We start from the raw sequence: 7,452 nt of genomic DNA, 5'->3' as shown, positions 1-7,452 counted from the left end.
TTCTGTTTATTTTTTATCCTGAAAAACTTCCCAGTCTTTAACGATTACAAGCATACCCATAACATGATGCAGCCACAACTATGCTTGAAAATATGGAGAGTGGTACTCAGTAATGTGTTAATGGTTTGCCCCAACCCAAACACTTTATATTCAGGAGAAAACGTTAATTGCTTTGTCACATTTTTTGCAGTTTTACCTTAGTGCCTTGTTTTGGAATATTTTTTATATTTTGGAATATTTTTTATTCTGTGCAGGCTTCCTTCTTTTCACTCTGTCATTTAGGTTAGTATTGTGGAGTAACTACAATGTTGTTGATCCATCCTCAGTTTTCTCCTATCACAGCCATTCAACTCTGTAACTGTTTTAATGTCACCATTGGCCTCATGGTGAAATCCCTGAGCGGTTTCCTTCCTCTCCGGCAACTGAGTTAGAAAGGATTCTGTATCTTTGTAGTGACTGGGTGTATTGATACACCATCCAAAGTGTAATTAATTACTTCACCGTGCTCAAAGGGATATTCAATGTCTGATTTTTTTTGTTACCCATCTACCAATAGGTGCCCTTCTTTGCGAGGCATTGGAAAACCTCCCTGGTCTTTGTGGTTAAATCTGTGTTTGAAATTCACTGCTCGACTGAGGGACCTTACAGATAATTGGAGGTGGGGTACAGAGACGAGGTAGTCATTCAAAAATCATGTTAAAGCTGCATGTGAGTCCATGCAACTTATTATGTGACTTGTTAAGCAAATGTTTAATCCTGAATTTATTTAGGCTTGCCATAACAAAGGGGTTGAATACTTATTGACTCAAGACATTTCAGCTTTTCATTTTGAATGAATTTGTAAAAAACAATTCAACATTATTTCACTTTGACATTATGGGGTATTGTGTGTAGGCCAGTGACCAAAACATCTCAATTTTATAAATTTTAAATTCAGGCTGTAACAAAACAAAATGTGGAAAAAGTCAAGGGGTGTGAATACTTTGTGCAGGCTCTGTACCTGTAGGTGTCTATAGTGGACCGTTGTATTGGAGAGTTTCTAATAAAGGCAGTGAAGGTGTGATCTTCTAACTTGTGATACTGCTTTATATTTGTATTGGTTTCCTTCCAATTGGCCACAGATTTTCATGTGAATATTCTAAATTCTGCATGAAAGAATATGCCCACTTTCCCACCAGAGGATGTTTTCATCAAATTGACTTGTTTCAGATAATATGGTGTGCGTGATGACTTAGTGCACATTAAACTAACTTTTGCATTTAAATTCCCAAGTACCGAATAAAAAAAATAAAAAAAGTTAGATGAGTTTCCATTGCATACTGGGGGTTTCAACTCTACTGATGGTTTTGGCACAAAAACTGTTGTGTTTTATAGCCAGTGTTTAAGCCCTATCTGGTTCTATAGCCAGTGTTTAAGCCCTATCTGGTTCTATAGCCAGTGTGTCCTATCTGGTTCTATAGCCAGTGTTTAAGCCCTATCTGGTTCTATAGCCAGTGTGTCCTATCTGGTTCTATAGCCAGTGTTTAAGCCCTATCTGGTTCTATAGCCAGTGTGTCCTATCTGGTTTTATAGCCAGTGTATAAGCCCTATCTGGTTTTATAGCCAGTGTGTCCTATCTGGTTCTATAGCCAGTGTTTAAGCCCTATCTGGTTTTATAGCCAGTGTGTCCTATCTGGTTCTATAGCCAGTGTTTAAGCCCTACCTGGTTCTATAGCCAGTGTGTCCTATCTGGTTCTATAGCCAGTGTTTAAGCCCTATCTGGTTCTATAGCCAGTGTTTAAGCCCTATCTGGTTCTATAGCCAGTGTGCCCTATCTGGTTTTATAGCCAGTGTGCCCTATCTGGTTCTATAGCCAGTGTGTCCTATCTGGTTCTATAGCCAGTGTTTAAGCCCTATCTGGTTCTATAGCCAGTGTGTCCTATCTGGTTCTATAGCCAGTGTTTAAGCCCTATCTGGTTCTATAGCCAGTGTTTAAGCCCTATCTGGTTCTATAGCCAGTGTTTAAGCCCTATCTGGTTTTATAGCCAGTGTTTAAGCCCTATCTGGTTCTATAGCCAGTGTTTAAGCCCTATCTGGTTCTATAGCCAGTGTGTCCTATCTGGTTCTATAGCCAGTGTTTAAGCCCTATCTGGTTTTATAGCCAGTGTTTAAGCCCTATCTGGTTTTATAGCCAGTGTGCCCTATCTGGTCCTATAGCCAGTGTGCCCTATCTGGTTCTATAGCCAGTGTTTAAGCCCTATCTGGTTTTATAGCCAGTGTGCCCTATCTGGTTCTATAGCCAGTGTTTAAGCCCTATCTGGTTTTATAGCCAGTGTGCCCTATCTGGTTCTATAGCCAGTGTGCCCTATCTGGTTCTATAGCCAGTGTTTAAGCCCTATCTGGTTTTATAGCCAGTGTGCCCTATCTGGTTCTATAGCCAGTGTGTCCTATCTGGTTCTATAGCCAGTGTTTAAGCCCTATCTGGTTCTATAGCCAGTGTTTAAGCCCTATCTGGTTTTATAGCCAGTGTTTAAGCCCTATCTGGTTCTATAGCCAGTGTTTAAGCCCTATCTGGTTCTATAGCCAGTGTTTAAGCCCTATCTGGTTTTATAGCCAGTGTTTAAGCCCTATCTGGTTTTATAGCCAGTGTTTAAGCCCTATCTGGTTTTATAGCCAGTGTTTAAGCCCTATCTGGTTCTATAGCCAGTGTTTAAGCCCTATCTGGTTTTATAGCCAGTGTTTAAGCCCTATCTGGTTTTATAGCCAGTGTGCCCTATCTGGTTCTATAGCCAGTGTTTAAGCCCTATCTGGTTTTATAGCCAGTGTTTAAGCCCTATCTGGTTTTATAGCCAGTGTTTAAGCCCTATCTGGTTCTATAGCCAGTGTTTAAGCCCTATCGGGTTCTATAGCCAGTGTTTAAGCCCTATCTGGTTTTATAGCCAGTGTTTAAGCCCTATCTGGTTTTATAGCCAGTGTTTAAGCCCTATCTGGTTTTATAGCCAGTGTGTCCTATCTGGTTTTATAGCCAGTGTTTAAGCCCTATCTGGTTCTATAGCCAGTGTTTAAGCCCTATCTGGTTCTATAGCCAGTGTGTCCTATCTGGTTTTATAGCCAGTGTTTAAGCCCTATCTGGTTTTATAGCCAGTGTTTAAGCCCTATCTGGTTCTATAGCCAGTGTGCCCTATCAGTGGACAGGGCAGGTTATATGATGACATGTGGAGAAGACCAATATCATTTTGATTTGATAATTGGCAGCCAAGCTTTGATCATCACCATCCATCACTTAACCACCATGAAGCTCATCACCATCCATCACTTAACCACCATGAAATCATCATCATCATCATCACTTAACCACCATGTAACTTATCACCGTCCATTTTTAACCACCATGAAACTCATCATCATCCATCACTTAACCACCATGAAGCTCATCATCATCCATCACTTAACCACCATGTAACTTATCACCGTCCATCACTTAACCACCATGAAACTCATCATCATCATCCATCACTTAACCACCATGAAGCTCATCATCATCCATCACTTAACCACCGTGAAGCTCATCATCATCATCCATCACTTAACCACTGTGAAACTCATCACCATCCATCACTTAACCACCATGAAGCTCATCACTGTCCATCACTTAACCACCATGAAGCTCATCACCGTCCATCACTTAACCACCATGAAGCTCATCACCGTCCATCACTTAACCACCATGAAGCTCATCATCATCCATCACTTAACCACCATGAAGCTCATCATCATCCATCACTTAACCACTGTGAAACTCATCACCATCCATCACTTAACCACCATGAAGCTCATCACAGTCCATCACTTAACCACCATGAAACTCATCACCATCCATCACTTAACCACCATGAAGCTCATCATCATCCATCACTTAACCACCATGAAGCTCGTCATCATCCATCACTTAACCACCATGAAACTCATCATCATCCATCACTTAACCACCATGAAACTCATCATCATCCATCACTTAACCACCATGAAACTCATCACCATCCATCACTTAACCACCATGAAACTCATCACCATCCATCACTTAACCACCATGAAGCTCATCACCATCATCCATCACTTAACCACCATGAAACTCATCACTGTCCATCACTTAACCACCATGAAACTCATCATCATCATCCATCCCTTAACCACCATGAAACTCATCACATCCATCACTTAACCACCATGAAACTCATCACTGTCATCACTTAACCACCATGAAACTCATCATCATCATCCATCCCTTAACCACCATGAAACTCATCACCATCCATCACTTAACCACCATGAAGCTCATCACTGTCCATCACTTAACCACCATGAAACTCATCACCATCCATCACTTAACCACCATGAAACTCATCATCATCCATCACTTAACCACCATGAAGCTCATCACCATCCATCACTTAACCACCATGAAGCTCATCATCATCATCCATCACTTAACCACCATGAAACTCATCATCATCCATCCCTTAACCACCATGAAGCTCATCATCATCCATCACTTAACCACCATGAAGCTCATCACCGTCATCACTTAACCACCATGAAGCTCATCACCGTCCATCACTTAACCACCATGAAGCTCATCATCATCCATCACGTAACCACCATGAAGCTCATCATCCATCACTTAACCACCATGAAGCTCATCATCATCCATCACTTAACCACCATGAAACTCATCACATCCATCACTTAACCACCATGAAACTCATCACCATCCATCACTTAACCACCATGAAACTCATCACCATCCATCACTTAACCACCATGAAACTCATCACTGTCCATCACTTAACCACCATGAAACTCATCATCATCATCCATCCCTTAACCACCATGAAACTCATCACATCCATCACTTAACCACCATGAAACTCATCACTGTCATCACTTAACCACCATGAAACTCATCATCATCATCCATCCCTTAACCACCATGAAACTCATCACCGTCCATCACTTAACCACCATGAAGCTCATCACCATCATCACTTAACCACCATGAAGCTCATCACCATCTTCACTTAACCACCATGAAGCTCATCACCATCCATCACTTAACCACCATGAAACTCATCACCGTCCATCACTTAACCACCATGAAGCTCATCACCATCATCACTTAACCACCATGAAGCTCATCACCATCTTCACTTAACCACCATGAAGCTCATCACCATCCATCACTTAAACACCTCTGAATGCTTTTCCACGTCGTAGTAGTAGTTCAACGTAGCATATAATGGTGTGACTCCAAAGTTTACTTCAATATACTGAACAAATATATACACTGCATTCGGAAAGTATTCAGACACCTTCCCTTTTTCCACATTTTGTTGCGTTACAGCCTTAATCTAAAATTGATTAAATAATGTTTTCCCCTCATCAATCCACACAATACCCCATAATGACAAAGGGAAAACAGGTTTATAGAAATGTTTGCAAATGTATTAAGAATAAAAAACAGAAATACCTTATTTACATAATAAGTATTCAGACCATTTGCTATGAGACTCGAAATTGAGCTCAGGTGCATCCTGTTTCCGTTGATCATCCTTGAGATGTTTCTACAACTTGATTGGAGTCCACCTGTGGTAAATTCAATTGATTGGACATGATTTGGAAAGGCACACACCTGTCTATATAAGGTCCCACAGTTGACAGTACATGTCAGAGAAAAAACCAAGCCATGCGGTAGAAGGAATTGTTCGTAGAGCTCCGAGACAGGATTGTGTGGAGGCGCAGATCTGGGGAAGGGTACCAAAAACTTTCTGCAGCATTGAAGATCACCAAGAACACAGTTGCCTCCATCATTCTTAAAGGGAAGAAGTTTGGAACCACCAAGACTCTTCTTAGAGCTGGCTGCCCGGCCAAACTGAGCAATCGGGGGAGAAGGGCCTTGGTCAGGGAGGTGACCAAGAACCCCATAGTCACTCTGACAGAGCTCTAGAGTTCCTCTGTGGAGATAGGAGAACCTTCCAGAAGGACAACCATCTCTGCAGCACTCCACCAATCAGGCCTTTATGGTAGAGTGACCAGACGGAAGCCACTCCTCAGTAAAAGGCACGACAGCCCGCTTGGAGTTTGCCAAAAGGCACCTAAAGGACTCTCAGACTATGAGAAACAAGATTCTCTGGTCTGATGAAACCAAGACTGAACTCTTTGGCCTGAACACCAAGCGTCACATCTGGAGGAAACCTGGCACCATCCCTACAGTGAAGCATGGTGGTGGCAGCATCATGCTGTGGGGATGTTTTTCAGCGCCAGGGACTTGGAGACTAGTCAGGATCGAGGGAAAGATGAACGGAGCAAAGTACAGAGAGATCCTTGATGAAAACCTGCTCCAGAGCGCTCAGGACCTCAGACTGGGGCGAAGGTTCACCTTCCAACAGGACAACGACCCTAAGCACACAGCCAAGACAATGCAGGAGTGGCTTCGGGACAAGCCTCTGAATGTGAGTGGCCCAGCCAGAGACCGGACTTGAACCCGATCGAACATCTCTGGAGAGACCAGAAAATATCTGTGCAGCGACGCTCGCCATCCAACCTGACAGAGCTTGAGAGGATCTGCGGAGAAGAATGGGAGAAACTCCCCAAATACAGGTGTGCCAAGCTTGTAGCGTCATACCCAAGAAGACTCGAGGCTGTAATTGCTGTCAAAGGTGCTTCAACAAAGTACTGAGTAAAGGGTCTGAATACTTATGTAAATGTAATATTTCAGTTTTTTATTTTTAATACATTTGCACATTTCTAAAAAACTGTTTTTGTTTTGTCATTATGGGGTATTGTGTGTAGATTGATGAGGGGAGAAAAATGCATCTATTTTAGAATAAGGCTGTAACGTAACAAAATTGGAAAAAGACGAGGGGACTGAATACATTCCGAATGCACTGTAAATGCAACACGCAGCAATTTCAAAGAACACCTCCCAAGATCTCCAACATGCCAGTGTCCATCGAAGGTGAGCATTTGCCCACATTTGCCCACAGTTACGACGCCGAACTGCAGTCAGGTCAAGACCCTGGTGAGGACGACGAGCACACAGATGAGCTTCTCCGAAACGGATTCTGACAGTTTGTGCAGAAGTTCTTCCGTTGTGCAAACCCACAGTTTCATCAGCTGTCCTGGTGGCTGGTCTCAGATTATCCCGCAGGTGAAGAAGCAGGATGTGGAGGTCCCGGGCTGGCGTGGTTACACGTGGTCTGCGGTTGTGAGGCCGGTTGGACGTACTGCCAAATTCTCTATAACGACGTTGGAGGCGGCTTATGGTAGAGAAATGAACATGCAATTCTCTGGCGGCAACAGCTCTGGTGGACATTCCTGCAGTCAGCATGCCAATTGCACACTCCCTCAAAACTTGAGGCATCTGTGGTATTGTGTTGTGTGACAAAACTGCACACTTTAAAGTGGCCTTTTATT

This window comes from Coregonus lavaretus, assembly GCF_964263955.1.
Source record: "Coregonus lavaretus genome assembly, contig: HAP1_SCAFFOLD_3021, whole genome shotgun sequence".
Classification (NCBI taxonomy): Eukaryota; Metazoa; Chordata; class Actinopteri; order Salmoniformes; family Salmonidae; genus Coregonus; species Coregonus lavaretus.
This window is presented reverse-complemented; position numbering follows the sequence as displayed.